Here is a 19963-nt window from a genome sequence, read left to right on the forward strand (position 1 = left end):
AGCTTGGCATTACATTTATATAGCTTCCCATGGCTGGGTGTCCATAATTGGGTCCCAGTCCTACTCGGCCCTTATTCACATTGAGGTCAGCTTTCACACATGTTAAGGTTTTAATACTAGAGGTTAGGACCATCCTGACTGGGTACACCTTGACGCCAGCGGAATGGCTTTTATGCTTTTTTATCAGAAACAGTATTTACTCAGTATCCTATGTTGTTTATATGCACTATTGCTTTTTACAGCAAGGTATGGCCTTTTCTTAACAATCCTTTCAAGGATTGCATCCTTTGCAGGTGTTTTTTGTTAATTATTCCAATTTAAATTTACTGAGATAACGACTTTTGGGTTTGCATTGGCTGTAAGCCATAATTATCAACATTAACGGAAATAAACACTTGAAATAGATCACTCTGTTTGTAACGACTCTATATAATATATGAGTTTCACTTTTTCTATTGAAGAACTGAAAGAAATAACTTTTTGATGATACATTGATATTCTAATTTAGTGAGAAGCACTTGTATGCAGCATTGTTACTATCGGTGTCAATATCTGTTCACACACAAGCAGAAAGTTTTTAGATTCGTTGTACCTTTAGAAAGCAGTGTACAAAAGGAAAGGCAAGTATTTTCTAAAAATAAGTAAGTGCAAGAAAAAGCACAACTACTAAAAGGTAACATTTTGATAGATAATGGTCTGATGTAAGTATTACAAAGAAGATCCAGAGGTTTTTTTTAATAAGATGGATTATTAAACCTCACATGTTGACTTTATGAAATTTCTGTTTTATTAACAGAGAAATGAACGAGTGCCTGAGCAAATACTCACTTGTAAATGTAACATCAACAATGAACACCATCCAACTATTCATCTGCATTCCTACAATTATTATAGGATTCATCCTCAACGTATCCGCCCTATGGATTTTCTGCTCCTCCATGAAAAAGCATACGGAAGCCTCAATATATCTTCTGAATTTGGCTGTGTTAGATTTTTGTCTTGTTCTTTCTTTACCTTTCCGACTCTACTTCACGATATACAGGATCATTATAGATGGACGGTTATGCAGCTTGTTAGAGTCCCTCTACTTCACTAATATCTATGGGAGTATCTTCACAATCATGTTCATCAGTGTGGATAGATATATTGCCATCAAACATCCCTTCCTGTCCAAGGTGTTACGTTCACCCAAGAAAACTTCCTGCATATGCATTCTTGTCTGGATTTTTGTGTGGACAGTGGCTCTCTGCACTTTTGATTTTTTCAATAACTTTAGGAGTGGAAGCTGTTTCCATAATATGTCAGACAACGTCTGGAGTACCCAGATTATTGTACCTCTAGAGATTTTTGGATTTCTGATCCCTATGACAGTCATGCTGTACTGTTCTATCCAGAGTATCAGGGCTCTGCTGGTTCCAGTGTCATCCTCATCAGTACAGTGTGAGAGATCGAAGACTATTGTCATACGCATCATTAGCTCTAATTTGGTCGTATTCATGCTTTCTTTTTTTCTCAGCCATATTGGTATTTTTCTGCAGTTTTTGGTCAGAAAGCATGTCATTTGAAACTGCATGGCTAGAAAACACATCAGTCTCTTTGTGCAAGTGGCTGTTAGGAGTCGGGTTTCCTCTGCTGCACAGGGGGAATCTCGATCCGTCTCCGCTGCGGTCTCCCATTCTCCTCCAGCCGCAGTGCAGTCTGCTTAGCAGGGACGTCAATCCCAGCGTCTCGCTCAGTCTGACTCTGTGCGAAGAGTTGCTGCTGCTTCTCCAGTCTCTGCCATTAAAGTCAGTGCTGGTCAGCAGCGAGCGGACTTCTCTGGGACTAAGTCCTTGTCTGCACGTACTGAGCATGCCCAGGATAAGATCTCCCGTTGGAGATCGAGGGTCATGTGCTCAGGCTCTGCAGCACATTCCATTGGTCCTCTTGGCAGGTCTTGAAAGGGCAAAAGTACTGTAGCCACTTCCTGTGCTGCAACTATATAAACTGCGCATGACCGCACGGCCATGCGCTAGTATTGTCTCATAATGTTATATGTGTGTGTGTAGATGAATGTATGTCGAAGGATGAAAGCTCCTAAATATCCCTCCCTAGAGTTGTTGTCTGCTCGCGGATGTTGGTAGCTATCTAGCGCCCGATTAATCATCTGCACGATACACACATTACAGCGTCCTCTTGCTGTGTCCGCCTGTACGGCGCCGTGTGCTTGCCTTGCGCTTTCCATACCCAAGCCAGTGTGGTTGGTGGCGTCCGTCAGTGCGGCATTGCTCGCACTCCTGTGCATTTATATATTTATACTTAGTTTCCTTACACACCCAGTTGTGGTGTAGTGCCAGCGAGGGTCTAATCGGACTTCAATCCCAGTTGGGGTTAAGTACGCTGACTACTCGCTCGCGCTTTAGGTGCGGTACCGCGATCCTGTGACGCAACAGGATTGCTCCCTTCACGCTGGGTGAGGTTGAACCCACGTGTATATACTTTAGTGTACCGCCATATAGTCTGTATTTACTAGCAGCAGGTTTTCACCTGCACGGTGGACCCCGGACTGCGAACGCATCTATATCACCTTTCTTGGTGCGTTCCGCCAGTCCTAACAGTGGCTTTCTGCATTGCTAACATTAACTGCTGTCTTGATGCCATCACCTACTATTTTATGGGAAAGGAATTTCAAAGCAAATTGGTTAAAAAGACATATTCAAGTATGACACAAGTTGAGAATACGATAACCTGAGATTGTCACGATGTAAAGATTAGTATAATGCATTAGATAAATATATTAGATATACATTGTATACCTATGTAAGCAATGCTTACATCTAACACTGATAATGTACACTATGAGACAGCTTATTCCTCTGTATTCTACTGGTAGCTAATAGTGATGAGCAAACGTCCTCGAATAAGGTGCTATCCGAGCATTCTCGAGGGCTAACCGAGTGTCTTCAGTACCTCCATGTCAAACAAACAGGCAATAGCAGCATCTGTTCCGGCTGTCTGACAGCCGTGAGACATGCAGCCAAAGGGATTCAAACATATTTTTCAGCATGTCAAAGACATTCGGTTAGCACATGAACATGCTCGGATAACACCTTATCCAAGCACGTTCGCTCATGACTAATAATAAATAATTAGAGATGAGCGGATCAAACTAAATTTTGAATTTGCCTGTTTGCACAGATTTTATTGAATTGAATGTCTCCTATTTATAATTAAAATAAATGTAAGATGTAAAATTTGAAAAAAATACTTATTCTCACTTCACTGCTCACCTTTCCGGCTGCCTCCTACCCGCAATCCAGTTTTAAGTACCTCCATCGCATCTTTGACGTGGTTCTCACTTTAGTACACAGAGCATATGTAGTGAGCCCCTGCTTAGTGTTAACACAGGGCCGGAGATGGGTTGGGACAGAGGCGTGGAGGACCAGGCAGGGAGCAGCAAAGATGTAAGTGGCCGGCAAAAGGCTAAAAAAAAGAAAACATGCACTCTTCACTAGAGTTGAGCGACCTTGACCTTTTTAGAGTCGAGCCGGGTTTCGCGAAACCCGACTATCTCAAAAGTCGGGTCGAGTGAAATCGGCCGATTATGACGTAAAGTCGGGATCGACCGAAACACGAAACCCAATGCAAGTCAATGGGGCAGCATAGTCGGCAGTGAGTGGGGGCCAGGAAAACACCTAGAGTGCCCATTTTAATGTCAAAACCATCCATTCTTCTTAATGAAGCTTGTCAAGCGTAATTTACCTTATAATAATTGGAAGGCATTTGAAATTGGGGGTCATTTGGCTAAAGTTGTGGTGGGTAGGGCTGGTTCAAGTAATTAGTGGGCCCAGGAAATCTGGACCACGTCACGGCAGTGGAGCAGGGAGAGGTAAGTATTTCAACTTTGCAAGTGCTGTGAACCTGAGCAAGCAGGGGGGGCCCACTCGTTGGCATTGGCACTGGCACAGGGCCCCTCAAAGTACAGCGGTGTGTTTGCACGGCGGGGGCGCCTCCCACCGGCAGCAACACTTTTGCGTACTATGAGAGGCCCTGTGCGAGTGACGTCGCCAATTAGTATTCCTCCCCCCACCTGATGAAGGAACCTGCACTTTCATCTGCACCTTCGTCTTTGTCCCCGTGTAAGGTGGTATGGTATGCGGGAAGAGCAACCTGACTTTCAGCAGGGTCACAATGTTGTTGTGTAGCGTGCACGGGGAATGTTGCGTTATGGGTCAATGTACCAGCAGACTCATCTATCACTGGCTGGGCAATGGGCAGGATGAGGAGGAAACACAGATATAGGCCCAAAGAATAAAGTTGGCTAAATGCAGTTCAAAATTGGTAACACAGGAATAACCAGGGGGCATTGCAGTGGAGGACAACTGGAATGAGAGGCTGACACAGAGAGTAGGCCCAAATCAGTAAGTAGTCGAAATGCAGTTCAAAATTGGCAACCGTAGTAAACAGGCGGCACAGCTTTGTTCAGTGGAGGAGAACAGCAAGGAGTGGCAGACACCAATAGTAGGCCCCAACCCAACTAGTAGGCCAAATGCAGTCTAACATTAACAACTACTTAACGAGCGCCTGAAAACGGAATTTCAGGACAGGAAACCAGGAGAACAGCAAGGAGTGGCAGACACCGATAGTAGGCCCCAAACCAACTAGTACGCCAAATGCAGTTGTTCCGTTTAACCACAATTTAATGAGAGCCTGAAGATAGAAGTTCAGGAAAGGCAACCTGGAGAACACCTTGGAGTGGAACACACCATCTCTCTACACCTCATACCCAATTTGTAGGCCTAATGCAGTGTAGTTTCCAAGAACTACTAAACGAGAGCCGGAAGATCGAAGCTCAGGAAAGGCAACCTGGAGAACACCTTGGAGTGGAACACACCATCTCTCTACACCCCATACCCAATTTGTAGGCCTAATGCAGCGTAGTTTCCAACAACTACTAAACGAGAGCATGAAGATCGAAGCATTGGCGACGAAACCTGGGGAACACCTTGGAGTGGAACACACCATCTCTCTACACCCCATACCCAATTTGTAGGCCTAATGCAGTGTAGTTTCCAAGAACTACTAAACGAGAGCCGGAAGATCGAAGCTCAGGAAAGGCAACCTGGAGAACACCTTGGAGTGGAACACACCATCTCTCTACACCCCATACCCAATTTGTAGGCCTAATGCAGTTGTAGTTTCCAACAACTACTAAACGAGAGCCGGAAGATCGAAGCTCAGGAAAGGCAACCTGGAGAACACCTTGGAGTGGAACACACCATCTCTCTACACCCCATACCCAATTTGTAGGCCTAATGCAGTGTAGTTTCCAACAACTACTAAACGAGAGCCGGAAGATCGAAGCTCAGGAAAGGCAACCTGGAGAACACCTTGGAGTGGAACACACCATCTCTCTACACCCCATACCCAATTTGTAGGCCTAATGCAGTGTAGTTTCCAACAACTACTAAACGAGAGTCGGAAGATCGAAGCTCAGGAAAGGCAACCTGGAGAACACCTTGGAGTGGAACACACCATCTCTCTACACCCCATACCCAATTTGTAGGCCTAATGCAGTGTAGTTTCCAACAACTACTAAACGAGAGCCGGAAGATCGAAGCTCAGGAAAGGCAACCTGGAGAACACCTTGGAGTTGAACACACCATCTCTCTACACCCCATACCCAATTTGTAGGCCTAATGCAGTGGAGTTTCCAAGAACTACTAAACGAGAGCCGGAAGATCGAAGCTCAGGAAAGGCAACCTGGAGAACACCTTGGAGTGGAACACACCATCTCTCTACACCCCATACCCAATTTGTAGGCCTAATGCAGTGTAGTTTCCAACAACTACTAAACGAGAGCCGGAAGATCGAAGCTCAGGAAAGGCAACCTGGAGAACACCTTGGAGTGGAACACACCATCTCTCTACACCCCATACCCAATTTGTAGGCCTAATGCAGTGTAGTTTCCAAGAACTACTAAACGAGAGCCGGAAGATCGAAGCTCAGGAAAGGCAACCTGGAGAACACCTTGGAGTGGAACACACCATCTCTCTACACCCCATACCCAATTTGTAGGCCTAATGCAGTGTAGTTTCCAAGAACTACTAAACGAGAGCCGGAAGATCGAAGCTCAGGAAAGGCAACCTGGAGAACACCTTGGAGTGGAACACACCATCTCTCTACACCCCATACCCAATTTGTAGGCCTAATGCAGCGTAGTTTCCAACAACTACTAAATGAGAGCATGAAGATCGAAGCATTGGCGAGGAAACCTGGGGAACACCTTGGAGTGGAACACACCATCTCTCTACACCCCATACCCAATTTGTAGGCCAAATTCAGTGTAGTTTCCAACAACTACTAAACGAGAGCCGGAAGATCGAAGCTCAGGAAAGGCAACCTGGAGAACACCTTGGAGTTGAACACACCATCTCTCTACACCCCATACCCAATTTGTAGGCCTAATGCAGTGGAGTTTCCAAGAACTACTAAACGAGAGCTGGAAGATCGAAGCTCAGGAAAGGCAACCTGGAGAACACCTTGGAGTGGAACACACCATCTCTCTACACCCCATACCCAATTTGTAGGCCTAATGCAGTGTAGTTTCCAACAACTACTAAACGAGAGCCGGAAGATCGAAGCTCAGGAAAGGCAACCTGGAGAACACCTTGGAGTGGAACACACCATCTCTCTACACCCCATACCCAATTTGTAGGCCTAATGCAGTGTAGTTTCCAAGAACTACTAAACGATAGCCGGAAGATCGAAGCTCAGGAAAGGCAACCTGGAGAACACCTTGGAGTGGAACACACCATCTCTCTACACCCCATACCCAATTTGTAGGCCTAATGCAGCGTAGTTTCCAACAACAACTAAACGAGAGCATGAAGATCGAAGCATTGGCGAGGAAACCTGGGGAACACCTTGGAGTGGAACACACCATCTCTTTACACCTCATACCCATTTTGTAGGCCTAATGCAGTGTAGTTTTCTACAACTACTAAACGAGAGTCGGAAGACCGAAGCAATGGCAAGGAAACCTGGGGAACACCTTGGAGTGTAACACACCATCTCTCCCCACCCGATACCCATTTTGTAGGCCTAATGCAGTGTAGTTTTCTACAACTACTAAACGAGAGTCAGAAGACCGAAGCAATGGCAAGGAAACCTGGGGAACACCTTGGAGTGTAACACACCATCTCTCTCCACCCCATACCCAATTTGTAGGCCTAATGCAGCCTACTTTCCGACAACTACTAAACGAGAGCATGAAGATCGAAGCTCAGGAAAGGCAACCTGGGGAACACCTTGGAGTGTAACAAACCCTCTCTCTACACCACGGAAGGGCTGATTCTTAGGAAGGAAGGCTGTCGGAAAGAAGCAGGGCGCGTCCGAGGGTGATTATATTCTTATTAGGTATATACTTACCCTCGGACGCGCCCTGCTTCTTTATTTGTAATGAATGTTTATTTGCAATGTGGTTTTGACTTACTCTATTTTTTTGTTAAATAATGATTTTATTATTTTCATTGTTTTGCATCTTCTTGGCAATAATATAAAGAAGACGCGACAGGACAACACTCGGTGGATGCCATATCTGTGTTTTAAATTGAAAAAAACTTTCAGTTAACTACTTGCAGGAGAAAGTTATTGTAGCTGGTGGCCATTTTTAGTACTGTACCAGATTTTTGTTGTATGTGTTTGTTTTTAATGTTAAAATGTCTGCATTTGATATCTCTCCAGTATTTTCTTTTTTATAAGCAAAATACTTATTTTTATATTTTCTGATGTTGGTTCAAGGGGTACACGGGCAGCAGTAGACAGGTCAGTGGAGGCCTAGTGGAAGGAGGGACCGCAGACAGGCTACGAAGCCCTAACATAATAAATTGGGCTGGCTGTAGGCAATTTAAAATTGGTTCCAGGGGAACACGGGCAGCAGTAGACAGGTCAGTGGAGGCCTAGTGGAAGGAGGGACCGCAGACAGGCTTCGAAGCCCTAACATAATAAATTGGGCTGGCTGTAGGCAATTTAAAATTGGTTCCAGGGGAACACGGGCGGCAGTAGCCAGGTCAGTGTAGTAGTAGTGGAAAGAACGGGCCGCAGATAGGCTTCGAAGGCCTAACATAACAAAAATTGGGCTGTAGGCAATTTAAAATTGGTTCCAGGGGAACACGGGCGGCAGTAGACAGGTCAGTGGAGGCCTAGTGGAAGGAGGGACCGCAGACAGGCTTCGAAGCCCTAACATAATAAATTGAGCTGGCTGTAGGCAATTTAAAATTGGTTCCAGGGGAACACGGGCGGCAGTAGCCAGGTCAGTGTAGTAGTAGTGGAAAGAACGGGCCGCAGACAGGCTTCGAAGGCCTAACATAACAAAAATTGGGCTGTAGGCAATTTAAAATTGGTTCCAGGGGAACACGGGCGGCAGTAGACAGGTCAGTGGAGGCCTAGTGGAAGGAGGGACCGCAGACAGGCTTCGAAGCCCTAACATAATAAATTGGGCTGGCTGTAGGCAATTTAAAATTGATTCCAGGGGAACACGGGCGGCAGTAGACAGGTCAGTGGAGGCCTAGTGGAAGGAGGGACCGCAGACAGGCTTCGAAGCCCTAACATAATAAATTGGGCTGGCTGTAGGCAATTTAAAATTGGTTCCAGGGGAACACGGGCAGCAGTAGACAGGTCAGTGGGGGCCTAGTGGAAGGAGGGACCACAGACAGGCTTCGAAGCCCTAACATAATAAATTGGGCTGGCTGTAGGCAATTTAAAATTGGTTCCAGGGGAACACGGGCGGCAGTAGACAGGTCAGTGGAGGCCTAGTGGAAGGAGGGACCGCAGACAGGCTTCGAAGCCCTAACATAATAAATTGGGCTGGCTGTAGGCAATTTAAAATTGGTTCCAGGGGAACACGGGCGGCAGTAGACAGGTCAGTGGAGGCCTAGTGGAAGGAGGGACCGCAGACAGGCTTCGAAGCCCTAACATAATAAATTGGGCTGGCTGTAGGCAATTTAAAATTGGTTCCAGGGGAACACGGGCAGCAGTAGACAGGTCAGTGGAGGCCTAGTGGAAGGAGGGACCGCAGACAGGCTTCGAAGCCCTAACATAATAAATTGGGCTGGCTGTAGGCAATTTAAAATTGGTTCCAGGGGAACACGGGCGGCAGTAGACAGGTCAGTGGAGGCCTAGTGGAAGGAGGGACCGCAGACAGGCTTCGAAGCCCTAACATAATAAATTGGGCTGGCTGTAGGCAATTTAAAATTGGTTCCAGGGGAACACGGGCGGCAGTAGCCAGGTCAGTGTAGTAGTAGTAGTGGAAAGAACGGGCCGCAGACAGGCTTCGAAGGCCTAACATAACAAAAATTGGGCTGTAGGCAATTTAAAATTGGTTCCAGGGGAACACGGGCGGCAGTAGACAGGTCAGTGGAGGCCTAGTGGAAGGAGGGACCGCAGACAGGCTTCGAAGCCCTAACATAATAAATTGGGCTGGCTGTAGGCAATTTAAAATTGGTTCCAGGGGAACACGGGCGGCAGTAGACAGGTCAGTGGAGGCCTAGTGGAAGGAGGGACCGCAGACAGGCTTCGAAGCCCTAACATAATAAATTGGGCTGGCTGTAGGCAATTTAAAATTGGTTCCAGGGGAACACGGGCAGCAGTAGACAGGTCAGTGGGGGCCTAGTGGAAGGAGGGACCACAGACAGGCTTCGAAGCCCTAACATAATAAATTGGGCTGGCTGTAGGCAATTTAAAATTGGTTCCAGGGGAACACGGGCGGCAGTAGACAGGTCAGTAGAGGCCTAGTGGAAGGAGGGACCGCAGACAGGCTTCGAAGCCCTAACATAATAAATTGGGCTGGCTGTAGGCAATTTAAAATTGGTTCCAGGGGAACACGGGCAGCAGTAGACAGGTCAGTGGAGGCCTAGTGGAAGGAGGGACCGCAGACAGGCTTCGAAGCCCTAACATAATAAATTGGGCTGGCTGTAGGCAATTTAAAATTGGTTCCAGGGGAACACGGGCGGCAGTAGACAGGTCAGTGGAGGCCTAGTGGAAGGAGGGACCGCAGACAGGCTTCGAAGCCCTAACATAATAAATTGGGCTGGCTGTAGGCAATTTAAAATTGGTTCCAGGGGAACACGGGCAGCAGTAGACAGGTCAGTGGAGGCCTAGTGGAAGGAGTGACCGCAGACAGGCTTCGAAGGCCTAACATAAGAAAAATGTCAATACAATGGTATTGACAGTGCCAGGCATTGAAGGATGTCAGCGCATAGACTAAACATTGGTGGAGCTGTGAGAGAAAATTTTGCAAGTCGTAGAGCACTGTTTGACCTGGGGGGGGGGACTGTCTTGTGGCCGGCGGTACAGGCCCAGGGCCCCTCATATTACAACGGTGTGTCTGACGTTGGGTGCGCACCACCACCGCCAGACACTTTATTGTACTATGAGGGACCTAGTGGCAGTGCCGTCGACCAAAAGCGGGCACACCCACCTCTTCAGACAAACAGTACTCTCACGGGTGCTGGCGCCAAGTGGCGATACCACGGCCCCGTGTGGGGACTTTGGCCATTTAGGGAGCTGTTCACATGTCGGATGCTGGACAATCAGGTGCTGCAAATTACGAGATTGGAAAAGTCGTTCAGAATAGTCCACAGGCAAGACCTTTACATAGGAAAGCTAGGTGTCAGCCGGGCAAGGTGGGGCAAAAGATTTCGAAATCCAGTTGTGGTTCATTTTAATGAAGGTTAGATCATCTACATTTTGGGTAGCCAGACGAGTCCTTTTTTCTGTTAGTATTGAACCTGCAGCACTGAATACTCTTTCTGATAGGACACTAGCTGCCGGGCAAGCAAGCTCCTGCAATGCATATTCTGCCAATTCTGGCCAGGTGTCTAATTTTGATGCCCAGTAATTAAATTGGAATGACGGTTGAGGGAGAACATCGATAAGGGATGAAAAATAGTTTGTAACCATACTGGACAAATGTTGTCTCCTGTCACTTTGAATTGATGCTGCAGTACCTGTCCTGTCTGCGGTCATAGCAAAATCACTCCACAACCTGGTCAGAAAACCCCTCTGGCCAACGCCACTTCTGATTTCTGCCCCTCTAACTCCTCTGGTCTGCTGGCCCCTGCAGCTCGTGTGAGAACGATCACGGGCGCTGTGTGCAGGGAATGCCAGAAGCAAACGGTCAACAAGAGTTGATTGTTTGGTTGCTAATATTAGTTCCAAGTTCTCATGTGGCATTATATTTTGCAATTTGCCTTTATAGCGAGGATCAAGGAGGCAGGCCAACCAGTAATCGTCATCGTTCATCATTTTAGTTATGCGTGTGTCCCTTTTGAGGATACGTAAGGCATAATCCGCCATGTGGGCCAAAGTTCCAGTTCTCAAATCTGCGGTTGTGCTTGGTTGAGGGGCAGTTTCAGGCAAATCCACGTCACTTGTGTCCCTCCAAAAACCAGAACCCGGCCTTGCCGCGCCACCAATTTCCAGTGGCCCCGGAAAAGCTTCCTCATTAAAAATATAATCATCCCCATCATCCTCCTCGTCCTCCTCCTCCTCTTCGCCCGCTAACTCGTCCTGTACACTGCCCTGGCCAGACAATGGCTGACTGTCATCAAGGCTTTCCTCTTCCTCAGCTGCAGACGCCTGATCCTTTATGTGCGTCAAACTTTGCATCAGCAGACGCATTAGGGGGATGCTCATGCTTATTATGGCGTTGTCTGCACTAACCAGCCGTGTGCATTCCTCAAAACACTGAAGGACTTGACACATGTCTTGAATCTTCGACCACTGCACACCTGACAACTCCATGTCTGCCATCCTACTGCCTGCCCGTGTATGTGTATCCTCCCACAAAAACATAACAGCCCGCCTCTGTTCGCACAGTCTCTGAAGCATGTGCAGTGTTGAGTTCCACCTTGTTGCAACGTCTATGATTAGGCGATGCTGGGGAAGGTTCAAAGAACGCTGATAGGTCTGCATACGGCTGGAGTGTACGGGCGAACGGCGGATATGTGAGCAAAGTCCACGCACTTTGAGGAGCAGGTCGGATAACCCCAGATAACTTTTCAGGAAGCACTGCACCACCAGGTTTAAGGTGTGAGCCAGGCAAGGAATGTGTTTCAGTTGGGAAAGGGAGATGGCAGCCATGAAATTCCTTCCGTTATCACTCACTACCTTGCCTGCCTCACAATCTACAGTGCCCAGCCACGACTGCGTTTCTTTCTGCAAGAACTCGGACAGAACTTCCGCGGTGTGTCTGTTGTCGCCCAAACACTTCATAGCCAATACAGCCTGCTGACGTTTGCCAGTAGCTGCCCCATAATGGGAGACCTGGTGTGCAACAGTGGCAGCTGCGGATGGAGTGGTTGTGCGACTGCGGTCTGTGGACGAGCTCTCGCTTCTGCAGGAGGACGAAGAGGAGGAGGAGGGGGTGCGAACGGCTACAGCCAACTGTTTCCTAGACCGTGGGCTAGGCAGAACTGTCCCAAACTTGCTGTCCCCTGTGGACCCTGCATCCACCACATTTACCCAGTGTGCCATGATGGACACGTAACGTCCCTGGCCATGCCTACTGGTCCATGCATCTGTTGTCAGGTGCACCTTTGTGCTCACAGATTGCCTGAGTGCATGGACGATGCGCTCTTTAACATGCTGGTGGAGGGCTGGGATGGCTTTTCTGGAAAAAAGTGTCGACTGGGTAGCTCGTAGCGTGGTACAGCGTAGTCCATCAGGGCTTTGAAAGCTTCGCTTTCAACTAACCGGTAGGGCATCATCTCTAACGAGATTAGTCTAGCTATGTGGGCGTTCAAACCCTGTGTACGCGGATGCGAGGCTAAGTACTTCCTTTTTCTAACCAGAGTCTCATGTAGGGTGAGCTGGACTGGAGAGCTGGAGATCGTGGAACTAGCGGGGGTGCCGGTGGACATGGCAGACTGAGAGACGGTGGGAGATGGTATTGTTGCCGCCGGTGCCCTAGATGCAGTGTTTCCTACTACGAAACTGGTGATTCCCTGACCCTGACTGCTTTGGCCTGGCAAAGAAACCTGCACAGATACTGCAGGTGGTGCGGAAAATGGTGGCCCTACACTGCCGGAAGGGATGTTGCGTTGCTGACTAGCTTCATTGGCCGAGGGTGCTACAACCTTAAGGGACGTTTGGTAGTTAGTCCAGGCTTGCAAATGCATGGTGGTTAAATGTCTATGCATGCAACTTGTATTGAGACTTTTCAGATTCTGTCCTCTGCTTAAGGTAGTTGAACATTTTTGACAGATGACTTTGCGCTGATCAATTGGATGTTGTTTAAAAAAATGCCAGACTGCACTCTTTCTAGCATCGGATACCTTTTCAGGCATTGCAGACTGAGCTTTAACCGGATGGCCACGCTGTCCTCCAACAGGTTTTGGCTTTGCCACGCGTTTTGGGCAAGATACGGGCCCGGCAGATGGAACCTGTTGCGATGTTGATGCCTGCTGCGGCCCCTCCTCCTCCGCTTCAGAACTACTGCCGCCTGCACCCTGTTCCCCCAATGGCTGCCAATCGGGGTCAAGAACTGGGTCATCTATTACCTCTTCTTGTAGCTCGTGTGCAACTTCATCTGTGTCACCGTGTCGGTCGGTGGTATAGCTTTCGTGATGGGGCAACATAGTCTCATCAGGGTCTGATTCTTGATCATTACCCTGCGAGGGCAATGTTGTGGTCTGAGTCAAAGGACCAGCATAGTAGTCTGGCTGTGGCTGTGCATCAGTGCACTCCATGTCAGATTCAACTTGTAATGGGCATGGACTGTTAACTGCTTCACTTTCTAAGCCAGGGACGGTATGTGTAAAGAGCTCCATGGAGTAACCCGTTGTGTCGCCTGCTGCATTCTTCTCTGTTGTTGTTTTTGCTGAAGAGGACAAGGAAGCGACTTGTCCCTGACCGTGAACATCCACTAACGACGCGCTGCTTTGACATTTACCAGTTTCACGAGAGGAGGCAAAAGAGCTAGAGGCTGAGTCAGCAAGATAAGCCAAAACTTGCTCTTGCTGCTCCGGCTTTAAAAGCAGTTTTCCTACTCCCAGAAAAGGGAGCGTTCGAGGCCTTGTGTAGCCAGACGACGAACCTGGCTCCACAGCTCCAGACTTAGGTGCAATATTTTTTTTCCCACGACCAGCTGATGCTCCACCACTACCACTACCCTCATTACCAGCTGACAATGAACGCCCCCGGCCACGACCTCTTCCACCAGACTTCCTCATTGTTTTAAAAACGTTAACAAACGAACGGTATTTGTTGCTGTCACACAACTTACACGGTGAGCTATAACTTCAGTATGATTTAGCTACCCCTTACAGGTGGGTGAGACCACAACGAAAATCAGCCACAATGTTACACACTCTGTTGTTGTTGGCAACAAATGAGATGGCACACACGCAGGACTGTCACTGAAGCGCAAATGTAAATATTTATCTCCCACTGATTTTTTTTTTTTTTTTTTTTTAAGGGAGACTTTAGGAAAAAAAAATAATAGAATAAAATGATTTTTTCAGGAAGAATTTAGAAACCAAATAAAATAAAATGATTTTTTCAGGGAGAATTTAGAAAACAAATAAAACAAAAAAAGGCTTTCTATGGCCCACTGAGTGAGAGATGACGCACACAGGAGTCAGGAGTGGCACACAAGCCCAGAGGCCAATATTTATCTCCCACCGATTGATTTAGTTATTTTTTTTGGTAGATTTTGGAACCTGTTATGGCTGGCAATCAGGCAACACAGCGTGCAGTAATCAGCGCACATACAGAGATCTGGCAATAACCAAAAACAATAGGACGAGCTCTGAGACGTGGAATCTCTGTAGACTGCAGTACCTGATCTATCCTCACACAACTATAAGCAGCAGTGGATTGCGCCTATCACTACCTATGCAACTCGGCACTGCCTGAGGAGCTGACTAGCCTGAAGATAGAAATACAAGCCTGACTTACCTCAGAGAAATACCCCAAAGGAATAGGCAGCCCCCCACATATAATGACTGTTAGCAAGATGAAAAGACAAACGTAGGAATGAAATAGATTCAGCAAAGTGAGGCCCGATATTCTAGACAGAGCGAGGATAGCAAAGAGAACTATGCAGTCTACAAAAAACCCTAAAACGAAAACCATGCAAAGGGGCAAAAAGACCCACCGTGCCGAACTAACAGCACGGCGGTGCACCCCTTTGCTTCTCAGAGCTTCCAGCAAAAGTTAATAGCAAGCTGGACAGAAAAAACAGAAAACAAACTAGAAGCACTTATCTAGCAGAGCAGCAGGCCCAAGGAAAGATGCAGTAGCTCAGATCCAACACTGGAACATTGACAAGGAGCAAGGAAGACAGACTCAGGTGGAGCTAAATAGCAAGGCAGCCAACGAGCTCACCAAAACACCTGAGGGAGGAAGCCCAGAGACTGCAATACCACTTGTGACCACAGAAGTGAACTCAGCCACAGAATTCACAACAGGAACCCAAATCAAGCAAAAAAATTAATAGGCTTTCTATGGCCCACAATTGGGGAGAGAGAGAGAGATGGCACACCCAGGAGTCAAGACTGGCACACAAGCAGAAGGGGCAATATGAATCTCCCACTGTTTTTTTTTTTTTTTTTTTTATTCAGGGAGACTTTAGGAAAAAAAATAATAGAATAAAATGATTTTTTCAGGAAGAATTTAGAAACCAAATAAAATAAAATGATTTTTTCAGGGAGAATTTAGAAAACAAATAAAACAAAAAAAGGCTTTCTATGGCCCACTGAGTGAGAGATGACGCACACAGGAGTCAGGAGTGGCACACAAGCCCAGAGGCCAATATTTATCTCCCACTGATTGATGTAGTGATTTTTTCAGGTAGATTTTGGAACCCAAATCAAGCTAAAAAAATAATAGGCTTTCTATGGCCCACTATTGGAGAGAGAGAGAGAGATGGCACACCCAGGAGTCAAGACTGGCACACAAGCAGAAAGGGCAATATTAACCCCTTAGTGACAGAGCCAATTTGGTACTTAATGACCAGGCCAATTTTTGCAATTCTGACCACTGTCACTTTATGAGGTTATAACTCTGGAACGCTTCAACGGATCCCGCTGATTCTGAGATTGTTTTTTCGTGACATATTGTACTTCATGTTAGTGGTAACATTTCTTCGATATTACTTGCGATTATTTATGAAAAAAATGGAAATATGGCGAAAATGTTTAAAATTTTGCAATTTTCAAACTTTGTATTTTTATGCCCTTAAATCAGAGAGATATGTCATAAAAAATAGTTAATAAATAACATTTCCCACATGTCTACTTTACATCAGCACAATTTTGGAAACAAAATTTTTTTTTGTTAGGGAGTTATAAGGGTTAAAAGTTGACCAGCAATTTCTCATTTTTACAACACCATTTTTTTTTAGGGACCACATCACATTTGAAGTCATTTTGAGGGGTCTATATGATAGCAAATAATGAAGTGTGACACCATTCTAAAAACTACACGCCTCAAGGTTCTCAAAACCACATTCAAGAAGTTTATTAACCCTTTACGTGCTTCACAGGAACTGAAACAATGTGGAAGGAAAAAATGAACATTTAACTTTTTTTTGCAAACATCTTAATTCAGAACCATTTTTTTTATTTTCACAAGTGTAAAAACAGAAATGTAACCATAAATTTTGTTATGCAATTTCTCATGAATACGCCAATACCCCATATGTGGGGGTAAACCACTGTTAGGGCGCACCGCAGAACTTAGAAGTGAAGGAGCGCCGTTTGACTTTTTCAATGCAGAATTGGCTGGAATTGAGATCGGACACCATGTCACATTTAGAGAGCCCCTGATGTACCTAAACAGTGGAAACTCCCCACAAGTGACACCATTTTGGAAACTAGACCCCTTAAGGAACTTATCTAGATGTGTGGTGAGCACTTTGAACCCCCAAGTGCTTCACAGAAGTTTATAACGTAGATCCGTGAAAATAAAAAATCGCTTTTGTTTACACAAAAATGATCTTTTTGCCCACAAATTCTTATTTTCACAAGGGTAACAGGAGAAATTAGACCACAAAAGTTGTTGTGCAATTTCTCCTGAGTACGCTGATACCCAATATGTGGGGGTAAACAACTGTTAGGGCGCACCGCAGAGCTTGGAAGAGAAGGAGTGCCGTTTTACTTTTTCAATGTAGAATTGGCTGGAATTGAGATTGGACGCCATGTCGCGTTTGGAGAGCCCCTGATGTGCCTAAACAGTGGAAACCCCCCACAAGTGACACCATTTTGGAAACTAGACCCCTTAAGGAACTTATCTAGATGTGTGGCGAGCATTTTGAACCCCCATGTGCTTCACAGAAGTTTATAACGTAGAGCCGTGAAAAAAGAAATTGCATTTTTTCTACAAAAATGATCTTTTTGCCCACAAATTTTTATTTTCACAAGGGTAACAGGAGAAATTAGACCACAAAAGTTGTTGTGCAATTTCTCCTGAGTACGTCGATACCCAATATGTGGGGGTAAACCACTGTTTGGGCGCACCGCAGAGCTTGGAAGAGAAAGAGTGCCGTTTTACTTTTTCAATGTAGAATTGGCTGGAATTGAGATCGGACGCCATGTCGCGTTTGGAGAGCCCCTGATGTGCCTAAACAGTAGAAATCCCCCACAAGTGACCCCATTTTGGAAACTAGACCCCCCATGGAACTTATCTAGATGTGTGGTGAGAACCTTGAATGCCCAAGTGCTTCACAGAAGTTTATAATGCAGAGCCGTGAAAATAAAAAAAAAATTTTTTTTCCACAAAAAAGATTTTTTAGCCACCAAATTTTTATTTTCACAAGGGTAACAAGAGAAACTGGACCCCAAAAGTTGTTGTCCAATTTGTCCTGAGTATGCTGGTACCCCATATGTGGGGGTAAACCACTGTTTGGGCGCACGGCAGAGCTCGCAAGGAAGGAGCGCCGTTTTGGAATGCAGACTTTGATAGAATGGTCTGCGGGTATTATGTTGCGTTTGCAGAGCCCCTGATGTACCTAACCAGTAGAAACCCTCCACAAGTGACCCCATTTTGGAAACTAGACCCCCCAAGGAACTTATCTAGATGTGTGGTGAGAGCTTTGAATGCCCAAGTGCTTCACAGAAGTTTAGAATGCAGAGTCGTGAAAATAAAAAATATTTTTTTTTCCACAAAAAAGATATTGTAGCCCCCAAGTTTTTATTTTCACAAGGGTAACAGGAGAAATTGGACTGCAATAGTTGTTGTCCAATTTATCCCGAGTACGCTGATGCGCCATATGTGGCGGTAAACCACTGTTTGGGCGCACGGCAGAGCTCGGAAGGGAAGGAGCGCCTTTTTGGAATGCAGACTTTGATAGAATGGTCTGTGGGCATTATGTTGCGATTGCAGAGCCCCTGATGTACCTAAACTGTAGTAACCCCCCACAAGTGACCCCATTTTGGAAACTAGACCCCCCAAGGAACTTATCTAGATGTGTGGTGAGAACTTTGAATGCCCAAGTGCTTCACAGAAGTTTAGAATGCAGAGTCGTGAAAATAAAAAATATTTTTTTTTTCACAAAAAAGATTTTGTAGCCTCCAAGTTTTTATTTTCACAAGGGTAACAAGAGAAATTGGACCCCAGAAGTTGTTGTCCAATTTATCCCGAGTACGCTGATGCCCCATATGTGGGGGTAACCCACTGTTTGGGCGCACAGCAGAGCTCAGAAGGGAGGGAGCACCATTTGACTTTTTGAGCGCAAAATTGGCTGTCGTGTTTGGAGACCCCCTGATGTACCTAAACAGTGGAAACCCCCCAATTCTAGCTCCAACCCTAACCCCAACACACCCCTAACCCTAATCCCAACCTCATCCATAATCCTAATCACTAACCCTAACCATAATCACAACCCTTACCCCAAAACAACCCTAATGTCAACCCTAACCATAACCCTAATCAAAACCCTAAATCCAACACACCCCTAATCCTAATCTCAACCCTAACCTCAAACCTAACCCTAATCCCAATACACCCCTAATCACAACCCTATCCTTAACCCTAGGGTTGAGCGAAACGGGTCGAACATTTTCAAAAGTCGCCGACTTTTGGCGAAGTCGAGTTTCATGAAACCCGATCCGACCCCTGTGCGTGGTCGGCCATGCGGTACGCGACTTTCGCGCCAAAGTCGCGTTTCAATTACGCGAAAAGCGCCATTTCTCAGCCAATGAAGGTAAACGCAGAGTGTGGGCAGGGTCCATTAACCACAAAACCGCTTGTGCTGTAGCGATTTCCACTGCCCAACACCACCTTCGGTGTGCAGGGACAGTGGAAGCTCCTTTTTTTTTTTTTTCCTCAGCGCTGTAGCTCATTGGGCTGCCCTAGAAGGCTCCCTGATAGCTGCATTGCTGTGTGTACGCCGCTGTGCAAACCAACTGCTTTTTTCAAAGCACAAATCCTCTTGTTCCTTCCTTTCTGCACAGCTATCTTGTTTGTTTGTCCACACTTTTTATTTAATTTGTGCATCAGTCCACTCCTTATTGCTGCCTGCCATACCTGGCTGAGATTACTGCAGGGAGATAGTAATTGAAGGACAGTTCCTTTTTTTTTTTTTTTTTTTTTTTGTGGGAGATTAAGATTGACATTTCTGCTAGAGTGCCATCTCTGTCTGTGTCATCTCTCACTCAGTGGGCCATAGAAAGCCTATTTATTTTTTTGCTTGATTTGGGTTCCAAAATCTACCAGAAAAAATCACAACATCAATCAGTGGGAGAAAAATATTGGCCTCAGGGCTTGTGTGCCACTCCTTACTCCTGTGTGTGCCATCTCTCACTCAGTGGGCCATAGAAAGCCTATTAATTTTTTTGCTTGATTTGGGTTCTAAATTCTACCTGAAAAAATCAATAAATCAATCAGTGGGAGATTAATATTGGCCTTTGGGCTTGTGTGCCAGTCCTAAGCGTGCCATCTCTCTCTCTCTCAGATAGTGGGCCATAGAAAGCCTATTTTT

Source organism: Ranitomeya imitator, chromosome 5 (genome assembly GCF_032444005.1).
Source record: "Ranitomeya imitator isolate aRanImi1 chromosome 5, aRanImi1.pri, whole genome shotgun sequence".
Classification (NCBI taxonomy): Eukaryota; Metazoa; Chordata; class Amphibia; order Anura; family Dendrobatidae; genus Ranitomeya; species Ranitomeya imitator.